Source organism: Aplidium turbinatum, chromosome 2 (genome assembly GCF_918807975.1).
Source record: "Aplidium turbinatum chromosome 2, kaAplTurb1.1, whole genome shotgun sequence".
Classification (NCBI taxonomy): Eukaryota; Metazoa; Chordata; class Ascidiacea; order Aplousobranchia; family Polyclinidae; genus Aplidium; species Aplidium turbinatum.
This window is the reverse complement of record NC_137473.1, coordinates 759,849-777,625: the sequence shown is the minus strand read 5'-3', so window position 1 is coordinate 777,625 and position 17,777 is coordinate 759,849. Positions and strand designations below refer to the sequence as shown.

At 37.9% G+C, this 17,777-nt stretch overlaps 2 protein-coding genes across 22 annotated transcripts in view; one reads left to right on the top strand and one right to left on the bottom strand.

Moving 5' to 3' along the window:
* The window catches only part of LOC145788218 (uncharacterized), a 624,890-nt gene that overhangs the window by 110,729 nt on the left and 496,384 nt on the right, over positions 1 to 17,777 (bottom strand). The window lies entirely within an intron of this gene.
* Positions 1 to 17,777, top strand: part of LOC145788223 (uncharacterized) — a 256,918-nt gene that overhangs the window by 118,693 nt on the left and 120,448 nt on the right. For 4 of the 7 annotated variants that reach the window (XM_082599978.1, XM_082599977.1, XM_082599979.1 and 1 more), the window contains one exon: positions 10,796 to 10,972. The exons of 2 other annotated variants lie outside the window; for them this stretch is intronic. The gene's annotated coding sequence lies outside the window, so the exon portion shown is untranslated. The remainder of the gene's footprint in view (positions 1 to 10,795; positions 10,973 to 17,777) is intronic. One more of the 7 variants, XM_082599981.1, reaches the window with a different exon arrangement.

Sequence of the window (17,777 nt, the reverse complement as noted above, 5' to 3'; positions counted from 1 at the left end):
GAGCATCTCCTTTCGTGCCTCGCCTTGCGTTGGCTTGTGCAGCTGTAACCGAAATGATTGCGCCGCTTTTACAAGACATACACAACATCAACAGACGTCGAACGTATGTAAGTAATAGTTTAGAGTGAGCTTTGTAAATTGTGGTTGGTGAGAGATGTCTGGTTGGGTAACAACGAAAGATGCAATCCTGCGCTGGCAAAGCTCTTCTGAACTGTGAAAGAGTTTGCAACTTATAACGTGGACGCTTCATTGCGAACGGCGAAGACAGTGTAGATTTACAGCCAAGCGATGCGTCTTTTGATGTGTCTTACCCATGGCTTACGTAATACAGGCCTTGCCATCGTGCGAGCTGGAGTCCAAGCTGGAGGCGAAGCTTGCTTTTGAACTGTTTGCAGTGAAGAGTTCTCTCAGATTCGATAAGATAATAAAGAGAAAGAAAAAAATTGCTCCTCCGCGATCTCGTAGTATTTCTCGTATGTATCGTCACAATGATTGATTCAGAAAATATTTTACGAAAGTAGCCAACTAACTAAAAGGTTTTTTTTTTCTTATTTTGGTTATGAAATAGCAATGTAGTGTTGATTTTATTTTATTTTGAACAACTATAGCTGTACCTTGAACAGTCAAAATATCAAAGAAGACTTCTCTACTATAGATACAGCCAGAAACTCCCAAGGTGTATTAGAGGACTAAAACGATAAAAATTTTAATAAACAAATTACAGAGTAGAAGTTACTCTGCATGTTTGTTTTTGACAGAGAATTTTACCAAGAGCCTAAAAGTATCTTTGCGCAGGGCTAGGTCAAAGCAAGAGATTAAAACTTTAGTTTTTTTATCTGTTACTGATCAGGAATAGGCTATAAGGAACCTAAAAGGCAAGCCTATGGTTGAATAAAATCATATACTGTAATTAACTACTCGCATGTTATATTTAGGTAACTTAATAACAATTAATTCATAATGGGGCGTAAATGTGTGCTGAATTGCAATTATTACTTGCTTCTTGCCAAAGATATGATAAATGTGTAGTCTTGTAAACTTTTGCAGTTGGTTACTTGACATGAATGTATATTGTTCATTGCAAGAATGTATCAGTTTTTTCATACAATGAACGGAATGACTTGTGAAACTTGACTAAATTTGTTAAAACAATTTAGTAATAGTTATTCAGTTATTAAGAAGGCTGTGTTTATATTTACACAATAGTATAATAATAGCCTCTATAGTGTTGCCAGATAAGGAATTCTGCCTAAATTTGAGAAAAGATTAAAGCTGTTGAAAACAAAAACTTGTAGTTTGGAAATTTTTTTTAGTCCTGGGCAAAGATTAAAACCCTATTCTTATTCCTAACTTTAAACCCTACCTTAAACCTTCCTAACTTTAATCCTAACTCTGGCAACACCTGATTGTAACAATGGCATTAAGTGTGGAAAAATAGCCACTTCCTATTAAGAAATACAGAAAGCTAGCTAAATCATCAACAACAAAATGGCAAGGCTATTTGCTTTAATTCTGGTCGTTAATGAGACTGTGACTACTGCTGTATATATATGATAGTGATCAATGCTTTCAGAGTGCTCAATGTATTATGTGTTACCATCATGACTTTTAGAAATTTAATAGGCAAATAACTTACTGTAGATTTAGAACATACTGTACAATACACAACATTATTGCTACAATTTATGTGTCAAAGTTATGGAGCTGGAGAAGGGCTTTATTGGAAAATCAAAGGAATCTGATGAATGTCATAAAACGTGGTATACCAAACGACAAGAGTTGTTACCCATTGCACAGTTGAAACGAAATGAACTAGAACTTGCATAATGGAGAGCATGAGTCAAAGTGGAAGATTGCATTTACGACTAAGTGCAAAGATATGCCTTTATTCTTATTGAGTATACATATTGCGCGATGTGAAAAGAGACAAACGAGATGCTGCAATCTCTTACAACTCCATTATGGAGTTAAGCTTCCCAAAGCACGCCAATCAATTACATTAAATACCCATGGCAAGAAGTTTGATAAAAACCCACAATGCAATTACACCCAGATTGAAATTATGCATCACTTGCCAAAGACAAGCAAAACAGAGCTTGATATTCTAGCCAAGGGCAACCCTTCTGACACGGATGAGTGTGATGATGCATGCTAATCATCAAGTATATACATCTGAAACTGACAGTATCAGAATTTGCAATTACAAATAACGAAGGTGCATTGATGCACTTAATAAAAGTCTTTTAAATCAAAATCTGTCACCAATCTAATTGAACATTTACTATGACATCATGATGCTTATGCTGTGTGATCATGTATTTTTTATTAAAAAATCAATAATCAGCAGTGCCCTATTTATGGCATATGCTTTTCGCTCTACTACTGTATAGCATCATTAGTGCCTTAATTGTATGACACTTCGAGTCTATTGATTGAAAGCGTTATGAATATAACAATGAAAAATTCATGTCAATTGCAGAAGCTTGCAACAAAATGTATTTATCATACTTTTCTACATGAAGCAGGTAGCCTTTCTTGACAGTTTAACATGCATTAGTTGGGGGAAAAAAATCTTTTTGCAGATTTGAGATATGGGACATTGAAATGGAGTACCCCAAAACTTTTGTACAATAAAATAAAGTGTTTTCCGTTGCTTTTTTCACAAATGTAATAACATATTTGAATTCCTTGCCCCAAAAACTATAAGAATACATATTTTTATTATTTCTGCATCATACAAAATAAGAATTCTAAGCTATTTTTGTTTTTGTGATATGAAAATAGCGCCTCTGGTGGCAAAAATATAATCGTTGATATTTTGAAAACTGCTTGATGGATTTTGACAGTGCAAATGCCAATCTTCATCTTTTCCCAATAGCTCTAATATATATATTAAAAAATGAAGAAATTCTGAGAGGATGGGTTACAAAATTTCAAAATTTTGACTGTATTATAATAGAATGACTCATACATATTGTCTTTCATTGTGCTTTTGTGTTGTGCTTGTATTTACGTTACTGATGTTAAATCAACGTTAATAATAGCAGATTATGCTTGACAAGAAATATTGTTTTCTTGTGTGCATTTGTACCGTTTCACTTAACACCTTTTATTCTACTATGTGCTTTATTTAAATGTGTCATTCATTGTAAATCGAACATAGAATGCATATAACTTATCAATTAAATTTAAAAAAAAATATTATTATTTACTGATATGGTATCAATCGAGCAGGATTTAACAAAATGGGCAAACAAGCCTTGAAAAGTGTGTTTAGCAAGTCATAGACATGAGTTTTTGTTCGCCTCCAGCTTGGACTCCAGCCTGCACGATGGCAAGGCCTGTATTACGTAAGCCATGGTCTTATCTCAGTGGCGTAGCCAAGGGGGGTTGGGGGTTACAACCCCCCCCCCCTTTGGCACGCGTGTAACGTCACAATATTCGACACGGGCTATTTTAGCCCCGTGCTAATTAATCGCTAATAACGGGAGCTATGAAAATCACAGAGCCAAAATATTTTGCAAGATAATAGCCATGTGTATTGTGCGTGTAGAAATTAAAATTTTACCCCACAAAGTTATTGAAATAAAGTGTTTGAGATGAAAAAACGATAGAAAGTAGGTTTTTATTCTAATTTCCCGAAAACAGCTTCAAAATTGACCGTTCCAACGCATATTTTTGAATTATAACATGGAGTAATGCTAAACTAAACAAAAATTTACTTTTCCTTATAAACATAAGGCATTTTTGGGCGTTTTTACATTACAAAGAAATTGCACTAATATTTATAATCTACCATATAATTTGTTTGCTCAAATATCAAGCAGCGAAATGTCGACTCTGGTTTACCGCTCTTGCCCTGACCTAATTCTAATCGTAGAGAAATAACCACAGCTTGATATGTCGTATCGTGTCATTGCGAGTGCCAACAGCTTATAGATACTTTGCTTATGTCGATACAACGTTCAGCGGTGTTGCGATACAACCTAAGAAAATCATGAGTTTGTTTCAAATTGCATTCCTCTTGAATGAATGCTTTTTTGTGACGCAAAACTTTCGCAGGAAATATCGGCCGCTTTACAGCGGTTCACCATCGTCAGACGTTGAAACAGTACAAACATTTGATCTGTGAAAGTAATGCCTATCAGCGAAAATGGAAACACATAATGTCATCCAGGCACTGTTTATTGAAAATGAAGACATGCAGCTCGTCATTGCATTGAGAAAAACTGACTTATCAAAATTTTTCGAAGACAAGAAATTCTAGTCACAAAAAAAATATGACTTGTGCGAAATATTGTACAAAACAGACCGTATTACAAGTGTAGTAAATTAGCATCGTCAAGTATAATGGTAATGAAATTGAACCGCACAGCTTTATAAGTAATATTTCGATCAATTAATAGATAGAAAAATACCCCGCTTTTGAATAAAACGGTGATGACCAAATCATCATCGGCCATGCCTGAATAAGGCGTCGGCTACCGTGAGTCTCCACAACGATCGATTGTCCATACTTCTAATTAGATTTTCAAAATTTTGGTTTGTCCACGTTGAAAGATTTTTGAAGATTTCCAAACGTGGACACCCCTGGTGTCTCTGACCAGGAAATCGCCCCATCATTGCCGAGTGTTCAATTCCGCGTTTGCGGTAGACGTGCCCGATAAATGTCATTTGCCTTTTTTTGATAGTTGTGATGAGGACGCCAGGGGTGCACCCAGAGCGTCTCCACACTTCTTCGTTAGTGATTTTATCCATCCAGTTAATTCCCATCATTCTACGAATAAACCAAATTTCAGCACTGTTGATCTTCTTCACTATCTTCGGGCATACAGTCCAGGATTCACAGCCATATAGCAGAAATGACCAAATACTGTGATTAAAATATCTAATCTCATAATCAGCGATAACATGATAAGAACAAATCTTATGATAGCCCGCTATTTCATTATGAAAACCACTGGTAATAGCAAATTTGAGTTTGCTGTTAATTTATGGTTTCGTCCCAAAAATGTTGACATTGTATGGCGGAGTGACCCACGTAGAATAGGTACATCATCCAATCGTCTAGACATGTGTGGTTTGACTAATGACATGGCCAGCTGCCACCCCTCCACAAAACTTTCGTCTCCCTTGGCTTGTGAAAAGGACAACTCGCGGTTCAAGTAACTAATGGTCATCGCATTGACCCGCGCAACGTCTAAAATGTAAGAAAATGCAGACACAGTCCATTTTGCTGATTTCGGCTTGACGCTATAATATGCCATCTTCTGGTCGACGACATCAGTCCCACCCTTGATAAAATCGTAGAGCTTGATTATTGCAGGTTTTTCCTTTCCGTCATCTTTGGTTACTCCAAGGATTGGCTGCATAGTTGATAAGACCAGAACATTGCGTTTACCGGTAGATTTTGGTTTGACTGCGTACGACGTAACGTTAATGTATTTTCTCGACTCCTCCCAGTAAATTTTGGTACTGAAGACTTCCCAATCAGTGAGAGATTTTAACTCGCTAACCCCTTTTCTATTGCTTTGCCATTTTCCAACTAAAATTATGTTTTTGTTCCAAAGCCATTCTGCCTAATCAAGTGAAGTGTAAAAGCGATCAAGGGATATGTTTCGTCCTTGAAGCGAAGAAACTCTGTCCAAATTGTGTATCAACGTTTCCACATATTCCAGTGGAAGTCAGATAGTGTGGTCCTGGTACACCTACTGGCTTACCCGCATAAGCTATGGCGGTATAGGTGAATGACATACGCGCACTATTTATGCTTCATAGCAACAAATCATATTTAGCAGGCTTATTTTTTGCCTGAAGCTTATTGCCTGAAGGACTCACCAACGCGGATGGAAGCAAAGTCTCATCCAGTGAAAGGAAGTCTTCTGGTATTAAAATCTTTTCACAATTTCCAGTAAAATATTGGAAAAGTTCTCTAATTGCTGTAAATCGATCACTTTGCCAGCGATTGGCCCTTGTGCTTTTATCATCAAAACAAATATTTGCAGACAGAAATTTGAATCGGTTCAACGACATTGTCGCACTAAATGTAGGATGTCCATATAAATGGGAAAAGCAATCTTAATTCGGTGAAATGTTCGCTTGAGTAGTCCTCTAATACACCACAATCCAATGAATGCTTCTAGTTCTATGGCATCAGTTTGCTGAAAATGTGAAGCATGCCAAGATGTTCGTTGAGCCTCCGATATTCGCGATAGCCTCTCTCGTATACATGTGCTGGTGCTTGAAACAATGATGTAGATCATCTCTGCTGTAAATAAGAAACGCCATGCATCATACGACGTCGTTGCATATTGATAATCGCGCTTTACTCCTGGTAAACTGTGCACCACATTAGCAGAGTTTTGTCTTCCTCTTATTGATGGTTGCTTGGTACTCCAAACAACTTTCACTCTACTTCTTTAGTCAACAACCATCGACATTCGGTCCTCTTCCTGGTCAGGCAATGTATGGTAATTTTCCTCATCCAAGGCGCTATCTAATGATTTGGCGGCATGGCTCCTACGACGTTGGGACTGCCTATGTCTGACGGTCACGACCTCATCTTCGTTACTCAATTGTCAGATGTTAGCGGACCACCTTCACCATCAGATAAAGGCAAATCAACATCACTATCCGAAAAATTTGCATCTCTTTCATCTTCGGTTGCTAATAAGTTTGCCGTTTGCCTTGCATCATAATACACATTCGAAACCATAATTTTGAACTGTGGTATAAGGTACACACGGGCCACTTGCTGAAACAAAATTTATTTTGCAAGAAAAATCAATCCAACGTAGGGTGTGAGAAGGTTTTTTTCTTCAACTGTTCGTGTTTTGAGCAATAAAGAAGTTAAATTTAATAATACAATAATTGGAGGAAAGAGCAGACATTCGTTACAATTATTATTCAGACGCTATACTATCCCTTGCTGGCAGAGTCAGCCATTTGCATTGATTCAACGTTGGCAGATGTTGAATCGTTGTTGAGTGACTGATTTTGATAGCCGAGGTGACTCAACTGCTGTATCGCATTTTTCGCTCGATTTTGCCATTGTAAAAACATAGCTTCATTCTTACCTTTGACTGACGATAAAAACAGCAGTTTTCGAAACGTTTGAATAATATGTTCGCTAATGTGTTAGCTTTGATATTCATAGTCCGAATTTCCTCTAAATCCTACGGTTATGCTCCGAAGTTTATTACTTTACTTCTGGCCTTTTCAATATCAAATTGATTGGGCCATAGAACATATTTTTTTCATATAGCCTAATGATGTAACCTGACTTGTAATATCGCCATGGTATTATGTGCATTTCTACATTACTCCTGTACGCAACGTTGGTCTTTAGCATACTAACATATCGTAGATGTCGTTTTATTTGGACAGTTGCTCATAGTAGGCTACTCCCAGAGTTAAATATACTGCAAACGTGTTGCAGATAATCTATATCGCACCTTTAGAGGAATTCATCAGTACGATTTTACATAATTCAAGAGTTTGCCGCAATAATCAGGAATGCTTTGTGTCTTATTCAAAGTATTCTTCATCTCATAAATAACAAACTGCCATGAGACATCAAAATGACGTAGAATAGCTACAAAGTTTATAAGTTTTGCGCAAAGAAATTAAAATGAGCCAGGATACTTGGTTTCTGTCCGATATAAACTCATCTATATTTGTCTAAATAGGTTGAATGACAGTAAATTGGCATAATTTGACTGTTACAACCGATTACACAAATATGTGAAACGTATATCATAATGATTTTTAGCAATGATGGGATCGCTTGAAGTACCTCCCATTCTTCATTGTAGGGACGCTATGAACTCATAACGAAAATCAATGACCTAGAATTCATTACACCGTGGTGCTGACAAAACACGTTATGTATGTAGCATGACAGGTGTTATATTATATTGTATCGACGCTCTACGAGATAAATACCAGTGAATATACTTGCAAGAATCTAGGGCAGTGGTTCCCAACTCATGGGTCGCGACCCAAAGTTGGGTCGCCTGATAATTTTTTTGGGTCGCTTGTTTTTCAGGCATATTGTATCTTGGGCGAAAAAAATAACAATAAAAAAAATTTAAAACGTGAAGAGATCGATCACAAAACTGGAAAATATAAACACAAGTCATGAAGCGTTTCATGTCGAGACATCGGAAAGCTTTGTAGCATGATCGTAGTGCAAGAAGTTTTAACAATTTTTGCTTTTATTATTGTTATTATTATTATTAAATGTAAACCCAACAAAAATTTCAGTCTCAAACATAAATTAACTTGACAAAGTTACGGGATATATATTGTAACGTGCACTATATGTCACGAACGCTATGTCGGACAAACTATGACAAAGTTTTTTACACGTTGGACCACGCATAGTCTGGTGTGGTAAACCGCATCAAAGACAAAGCCCCAAGTGCTGTATGGACTTATTGCTTTCTCCACAGAGAGGCCTTTGCTGCAAAAAAGCTGTCTCAAGAGCTGCACGAAGTGTTGAATGATGTTGTGAAGTGTGTAAACTTCATCAAAACAAGTCCACTAAATCGGCAGTTGTTTTCGTCTTTGTGGATTCTGATTTTATTATCAAGCATTACTGTTGCACACAGAAGTGCGATAGTTGTCACGAGGTCGTGTCCTGAAGCGAGTTTGTAATTTGCGAGAGGAGATTGCTATCTTCCTGAGGCAACAGAACTGTGTGAGATTAGCCGAGAAGTTTTTGCAAGAAGATTTCAAGGCAAAAGTTGCTTACCTTGCCGATATATTTGACTCTCGGAATTCTCTAAATTTATATATGCAAGGCAACGGTTTTACGGTGATTGATCGCGCCGCAAAAGTTTCTGCTTAACACAAAAAACTCATATTCTGGAAAAGTGTCAGCAGAGATGAGTACGATATATTTCCTCAGCTAACGCAATATATCTGTGGCAATGAAGTTGATATTAAGCAAACGATATAATTAGACACCTGGAACAGTTTGCCAAAAAGTTTGTGCACTACTATGGAGAATCTTTAACACTTAATAACCAAAATGATTGGATAATTGATCCATTTGTTGGAAAAGATCTGCCTCAACTTTCCATCCATGTTGCAGAACAGTTTATGGACATAACGACAGAAGTAGCAAACCGTATTTCTTTTGCGTCCTTCAAAGACAAATACCCCAAAGATTCTGCAAACATCCACTTTTGGGCTTCCATGTACAAAGTGTATCCCACAGTTTCACAATTAGGGATTCAAAAACAGATTCCATTTGCAACAACTTGGCTTTGTAAGATTGGATTTAGCGCCATGTGTGCATTGAAAACTGAACAGCGAAACCGGCTGGAAGTTAAAGCTGACATGCGGCTATGCCTAAGCAAAATAACGCCTCGGTTTCAATAACTCACTGACAGCAAGCCAGCACAGCTATCTCATTAGTGATTTGATAAACATATTATTTTCGGAAAAAGTTACTGCTTTTGTAGTGCTGTTTGTTTGCAACACAATCTTGTATGGCTTTTAAAATATTACGACAATTTGCTTGGGTCGCAAGATTTTACCGAACTGAATTTTTTTTTAAAATGGGTCGCCTTAAAAACGAGTTGGGAACCACTGATCTAGGGTACGATAAGGCGTTGTGAAATCAATAATCGAGCAATTTCGTTATGATTATGGGAATACAACATGCATCAAAAAGAATCAAATCAAAAATAAATGTATTGCAGTCAAACGTTGTCGTAATCACCGAATTGACATAGTTTGTTTGTTAGCCGGCCAAGCGTAACTAATCAGGCGACAATACGTCTTCACAGTTCAGTTGAGTTTTGTTTTTATTTCTGACCATCACAGCGAAAAAGAGGTCTAGAAAAAGGCAAATGACACGAGAGTGGGAAAAACGAAAGATTTGTTTCTTTATTATAAAAATCAGGCAGCTTTCAAATTTGACCGGCGTTCATAAATACGTTTATTAACAAACTTTAATAATATGTATTACAAACATGTTAATATCATTCAACGCTCAAAGGCCTTGCGATTGTTTTTCCAGCGGTAAAAGATTCTAGTTCATAACTGAAAGAAGTTATAAGCGGTTAAACTTTAATCAAAGAAAAACAGAAAAACATCGTCTCAAAAAGCCCAGATATGAAAGAGTTAATGGATTTAAAAAAATTCATTGTGGCATAATAGACATACATGCTCTCTATATTGTGACCAACTTTAGTGGTCATACTTGATAAGCTAAAAAATCTAGGACAACCTTTCTGAAAAAAATTTTTTTTTACCCCATTTGACTATATATACAATATACATAACTTGCAGTAAATTAATTGTAAAAAAATCAATCAAATTAGTAGTAAAACAATTTTTGCAATTATCAGATCTTCTTGGATAAAAGCTGCTTATTCTGATACAAGGTCAAGTTGCTGTTTGTCATTCTGACATATTTATGTATTATGTTGATATGTAGGTTTGATAATGGCACTAATAAAGTTCATGGTATTACAGTAGACTCAGACAGCTAAGTTTGCAGCAATTAAATTCTTAGTTCTTTGTCTGTATGAGTGTATGTGTGTAGAGTGTATTTTTTTTTTCTTCATAAAATAATATATATATCAATCTTTTCACATGTTATCTTCAGTTCATTAAGCTGACGTTGTTCTTGGCAGTGCTGTTAATTGTTAAATCATGCCTAAAAGTTAAAATCAATCAATCAATGTTTTATTTGTCAGTAACAGGAACATAGGTACATGTTTGAAATATGCAAGTAGCCTATTACACAATGCAAAAGTTACACAAGTTCCCATACCGACAGGGAAACAACGAGACGACCATACGGTCTACTAGTCAATTGCCACCCTACGGAAATTACGATTTTGCCATTAAAAGAGAATAAGAAGCATGGAAAGCTGTCATTGGACCCTCCAAGGAGCTTCCCACTGTTGATTTACCAACACTACGAGATGTCCTTGCACTCTGACCTTTGTTGAAGGTGATACTGAAGAACCTTATTACTAAATTACTTCTTGACAGGTTTTGGTTAAGCTTGGTAGTGGCATGAAACATAGATCAACTTGTATTTTTTCACATCGATCTGTCTAACGCGTCCTCTCTTGTCAATCCCACCTTGCTGCTTTCTTCCTCTACTTGTCTTTTTAATTTATTTGTCACATTTAAGTTATTTATTACTGATAGACTGCGCGGCTTGCAGCGCAAAAAATATTATATATATGTTGCACAAGCACACTCGCTGATTGTCATTGCAGTTTCCAGTATTGAGGTTTTCTCACAGAACTGGTATAGGAGTTGTGGGGCTTGCTACTATTCGGCTAGTCCGATTGGGCTAGTCCGATTCGGCTAGTCCAATTCGGCTATTTCCCTTTTTGGCTACAGCCCGATTCGGCTAGTCCGATTTGGCTAGTCCGATTGGGCTAGTTCCCTATTCGGCAATTTTTTGAAAATCCAACGATAATCCTTCTGTAATTCCAACGATGTCTTCTGTTTATTTAGAGAATTTTGTATTTTATTTCACAATATGGTTTCTTTTGCATTCCAACAAAGAAAAACAAATTGAAATGAAATTTAGCGAAAAATGTTTGAACTATTAATTGAACTGTTTGCTCACATAAATTCGACAACGATGCCTTCTGTTTATTTAGAGAATGTTGTATTTTATTACACAATATATTTTCTTTTATATTTGAAATTATTGAAGCTTTAGATGAGTGGGGTTTACACCTAACCACTGAGATCTAAAATCATATTTATGACACCGGAAACATCTCTAGTGATATGGTACGTTCCATATATATTCATAACTTTACCAAAGAAAACCGGAGCAACAGAATGCTCACTCCACAGAACAATTAGCCTTATGAATTATTTAACAAAGATCTTACTCCGAATCATGATGATGAGATTGAGACCAAAACTAAAATCGGAAATTTCAACAGCACATTTTGGAATTGTTCCAAACAAAGGGACCACAAAAGGAATTTTTACATTAAAAATGATAACAGAGAGATGTATGTCCGATTCTTCTGTGTATATATTTAGAGAAATTTGTATTTTATTCCACAATAGCGTTTCTTTTGCATTCTTGCATTTTATCCAGTGTTTACCTTTGAGTGCTTTCCCAGACGGCAAAATCGGTCATTTTTAAAAATGACGAATTTTGTTGTCTGGATTCGTTCAAAATATGTTTTTTACATCAAAACAGCATTTTTCATTATTAACTATAGAGGTTAATGAGATAAACAGAAGTATTTTGTTAGTTGTTCGAGTGTGTTGTTGTTCAAAATACATGTAAAAACTTACATACGAGTTATTAATTACGGTGATAGCATAAATTTGATGCTCTAAAACAAAGCCATATATTATCATATATAGTATAGTCAAACTGGCAAATGAGCGGACGGACAGTTTTTTACGATAATGCGCGGTTCATAAATTTAGAGTATTAACCGGCGATTCAATTCGATAATATCAAACCTCCATCTTTACACTCTGACTACAAAAAAAATTAGGCCTATATCACGTGAAAGTTACGAGTAATTAAGCATTGATTTCAACGACCTAATTTTTGGGCAAAGTCAACTTTACGACCGGTTTTGCGAACTTTGATCTTCCACTTTGCAAGGCAACTTGATAGTTACTTTGAACTTTAGTCCAACCTAGAGTGGTTTCACTTTAACTTGAATAAAAAAATGTCTACTTTCTGGCTTTCTTTTCCAATTAAAAATCATTAATCAGCGCATTCGAAAAGGTTTTCCAGAATTTCGTTATTGCTTTGTGACATGCATTTCTGTTGTAAACAACTTTCCACTTTTTTCTCTGCTATTCTCTTTTAAATACTGGCGCGCGGTAATTAGGAGTGGTAATTACGCAATTCATTATGACGCAACCAAAGGCTTCAATTTATCACATGGCTCACCCAGACAGTAAGATCCGCCATTTTTACATTGATTTAACGTCTGCAGACGTTGAATCGTTGTAAAAATGACGGATTTTGCCGTCTGGGAAGGCACTCAAAGGCAAAAGAAACGATAAATTGTGGAATAAAATACAAAATCTCTAAATAAACAAAAAACGTCGTTGGATTTACAATTTTGTAATAGTTGCGGATTCTAATATATTCTAAGTTTGCATGCAGACGGCGACGCAGGATGCATGTCAATTTTATCTGAGCAAACATTAACAGTTCAAAAATAAATTTAATTCGCTTTTTAGTTTTAAGATCTCAATGGTTAGGTCTAAACCCCACTCATCCAAAGCTTCGATAATTTGCAACCAATGGCTTTACCATGAAATCGGTAGTTTCCATTGTTGAGATAGAGGATGGATGTGTGTCATGAAGTTTCAATTCATATTCTAGTATCTACCTTCATCCTCTCAGTCTCATCTGCTGCTGCAGTGGGCAGGACTCAAGGATAGCAAGGCACGATTTGGAAAGTGAGTTTTTTTCTTGGTGACTCTTCAATGTGCAGCATTCCATAAATTCTTTTGAAATCTTTTCTATGGATAGGTTTGGAACCAGACAATGCTGAAGCTTATTGAAAACACGTCTGTTTTAGGTTGTGCTGGTTACAACATTCTTCTCCCATGAACATATCAACCGAGAACTGTTGGTCTTTTGATGACGCAAAACTGGTAAGCATTTCTTTGACTTGTTGAACTAATGAGGATTATGTTATTTGTTTATTGCTTTGCTTTGTAGTTCTAAGTTTGGAATGCTGAGGAATGCTATTCCAGGCATTGTGGAATTTTATCTATTATTATATATTCCCGATCCTAGTTTATGCAACAAAGTATTATTTCTGCAAATGATTAGTTCTGGTTTGAGATATACAATTTCAATGTGATGAAATCTTTATGCAATTGTCTAGAAATTAGCTGTCAAAGGGAGTGTTAAAATGTCACAATAAAAATAAAAAATGTCACAAAATGGCGATAAAATGAACGTTTGAAAGTCTCATCACAAGGCGGATGAAGTTACAATCATTGTCATTGTTTACGCAACTTTGTTGGAACTTTGGTAGAGAGTTCATTTTATTGGATCAGTAATATGTAGAAATTTATCATTATTTTATTTGGGCAAAAGTAAAAAGACAATGTAAAGAAGTCCAGAATGGCCCGTTTCGGCAAGTCCGATTCGGCGAGTCCGATTCGGCGAGTCCGATTCGACTAGTCCGATCCGGCGAGTTCCCTATTCGGCGAGTTTTTGAAAGGAAATACTCGGGTACCGTAGCCTAATTATAATTGTCGTTTTTACATCGTTTTAACGTCGCTAAACATTGAAATCGTGCAGAATGGAATAAAAATAAAATGTTTGAACTATTAAATTAAAATTCGTCATTTCAGTTCAGTTATTTTTATTTTTGACCATCATACACGTCAACATAGCAAAGGTGTAGAAAAAGGTAGAAGCGACAAAACGCGAACGTTAAAACGTGCTTGTGACTGAAACTGAAGTAGGTTACTGAGTTGAAAGAAATTTGGCACGGTCGCAACACCTTCAGAAAAATTTAAGATATGAAGGGAAAATAAAACAAAGAAAATGATACAAAAAAAATCATGTTTATGTCTATAAGTTAGTACTTTTGAATAGTTAAAATGATTAGTTTAGATCAACAAATGTGTGGCCTACAGCTTGGATTGAAAGGAAATTATTGGGTACCGTAGCCTAGTTATCCCGACCAGCAAAAATTTGATCCAAGAACCCAGTTAGCCTAACAGTTCATTTTTACATTGTATTAACAGAATGAAAAGGCTAACCAAATGTGTGGCCTATCGTTTTAACGTCGCTAAACGTTGAAATCGTGTAGAAAAGAGAACTTTGCTGACTAGGATACGTTGAAACTGAAAAACATTCACAGAAGCCCTACGATACGTTGCAGTTTTAAGATGATGATGATGGCGTATGAGCGATCTTTCCAGGCTAGATTGGAGGGCAGGAAATCTTCAGCCACTCAGCAGTCTCGTCGTCCAGGATTCTCAGACCATGCGCACCGTGTGGAGGCCGGTGGGTTAGGCAGTGGTGGATGACATGGTCTGCGGTCTGTTCCGTGGCACCACACTCGCATTCTGATGAAGGAGCCAGGCCCCACTTGTGCATGTCCGAACGAAAGCGGCCGACGCCAGTTCGCAGGCGGTTAAGCCTGACCCACGCAAGCCTTGCGAGGGACATCCCTGGTGGACGGGGATCGGCGTCGGGTATGAAGTCACGGAGCGTGGAGGTGTGATTTTGCCACTCCGTGTTCCACATGTGGTTCGTCCAGTGTGCCGCAGTTAAACCAAGTTCTTCGGCGTTCTTAAGGAGTTGTTGTGTGGCAGGCACAAAGGGGCGTCTTGATTTCAACCGCTGCTTTATAGGTGGTGGTCTCTTGAGTGTTGCATGGAGGAGATGGTCGGGGTCCAAAGCACGGCGGGCGAGAGAAATCGTGGCTCCTTTATGGCTTAGCTCAGCGGGTTGGATGCCTGCTAGGATGGGTAGGCAGTCCGTTGGAGTGGGACGCAGGCATCCAGTCACAGTACGCAGTGCGTCGTTGATGGCGGTATCAATCTGGTGGGTGTGAGAACTACGACACCAGACCGGCGCGCAGTACTCAGCGGTGGAATGAACAAGGGCTAGGGTAGCTGTACGAAGAGTTTTAGCACCAGCTCCCCAGCCGGAACCCGCCAATCGCCTCAAAAGTGCGACGCGTGTAGATAGTTTTTTGCGCAGTGACTTCAAATGCCGGCGGTACGTGAGTGACCTGTCCAGGGTTATGCCGAGGTATGTAGGTTCGGCACAGTAGGGCAGGCGTTCCTCATCAATCTTGATGTTTATCTCACGCTGTGCCTCCCGGTTGTTAAGGTGGAAGGCCGCCGACACTGTCTTTGACTTGCTGAGCTGTAGCTTCCATTTCTGGAGGTATGCTGATAGTGTTTGCATGTCTTGGCTGAGGTTCCTCTCCACTGACTGCTAGTTTCCTGCTGAGTGCAGGAGTGCCAGGTCGTCTGCGTAAGCATATTTCCTAGAGGTGGTGGGGGGCAAGTCGTAGGTGTATATGTTGAACAGGAGAGGAGCCAAGACTGAGCCCTGTGGGACGCCGTTTTTAAGTCGGCGTAGTCTGCTTCGACGACCGCTACCGGTTGTGAGGGTAAAACTGCGGTTTTGCACAAGTTCCATCATCATATGGACCATGTGTCTGTCAGGGAGCAGACGGAGTAACTTGCAGTTTTAAGATAATGTATTCAGACGTTGAATCAATGTACAATAGGGTGGTCCTTATTTTTTGACTTTTGAAATTTTTAAGTCTCACCCTCCCAAAAGGTTCCATTGTAGATAAAAACACTCTGTGTGAAATATTTTTGAAAAAATTAATGTTTAGAGGTTCCTCAAGGCCCTTGAAATTTCCCCATACACTATGTATTGTATAGGCCCTATAGGGGGTGTGATGCAGTAATGCGGTAAGAAATAAACTTTTTGAAACCCCTCTAAACAACTTTGTGCAGATATGAAAACACCTGAAAGCACTCTTAATCACAGTATTTTAACAGCAATCACAAGACACAATTGTTCCACTCTACGACATAAATGTGTATTGCACAATTCTCACAAAACACAGTTGTATTATTAGAGGACACAATAGCAGGCCTCGAAATTCATGGCGGACATGTCCGCCGTCACAGCATGTGATGTCCGCGTGAAGTACCATCTAGATCGGTCAGATTTTTCTCCTACTGCATCTTTGACTGTGCACTGGGACGGAAAACTTCTTCCAGATTTAACTGGCAACAAAAGTGTCAACCGCCTTTCTGTACTAGTTTCTTATCATGGACAAACGGCAAACGCAGCTTCTATCCATACCTAAATTGGCATCTGGGACAGGTGAAGCCCAGACTTTAGCAGTTTGCCATGCAATTAAGCAGTAGGGTCTGGAGGAAAACATACAAGCAATGCGCTTTGACACAACTAGCTCAAATACCGGCCGTATAAATGGAGCCTGTGCCATTGTCGAGCAGACTCTTGGTCGAGATCTACTGTATTTGACATGTCGCCATCATATCATGGAGCTTATCGCTGGAGCTGCCTTTAAAAAGGCAATGTCAACAACCTCTGCACCAGAATGATGTTCTGCTCTTTAAACGGTTCAAGGAGCAGTGGGAGTACATAGCTCAAGAGAATTATGAAGATTCTTCCTCTGTTGAAGAAGCTGCAGCTGGTGTTAAAGATATCAAGGATGACTTATTCAGTTCATTCATGTAGTATTGGCCAAGGAAAAGCAACCTCGTGATGATTATCGTAAACTAATGGAAATCTTATTGCTTTTTCTTGGATACTAATTATCACCATTGTCATGTACAGCGCCCAGGAGCTGGGTTTTTTTTTTCGCTGACACTTTTCGGTCATTTGTCCGAAATGACTTGAAAAAATTCGGTCATTTTTTATTTATTTCCGTCATTTTTTCTGAGGAAAATATTTCCTTTCAAGTAGCTGATACAAACCAAAATTTACACTTCCTGACTAGCTACAACATAGGCGCCAACTTTTTATGCTGTATTGACGATTGATACATAAAACAATAGATGAACTAGCGATCGGCAGCAGGACAACATTTTTTGAATGCAAACCGCAACAGCTTTGCGATAAATGATCACTAGAACGAGTAGGATGCTACAATTCTACACCAGACAAAATCTGTCATTTTTACATTGATTTAACGTCTGTAGACGTTGAATCAATGTAAAAATGACTCATTTTGCTGCCTGCGACATAGCAAAAATCTACCATTTTGTGTCGGTTCAATGTCATC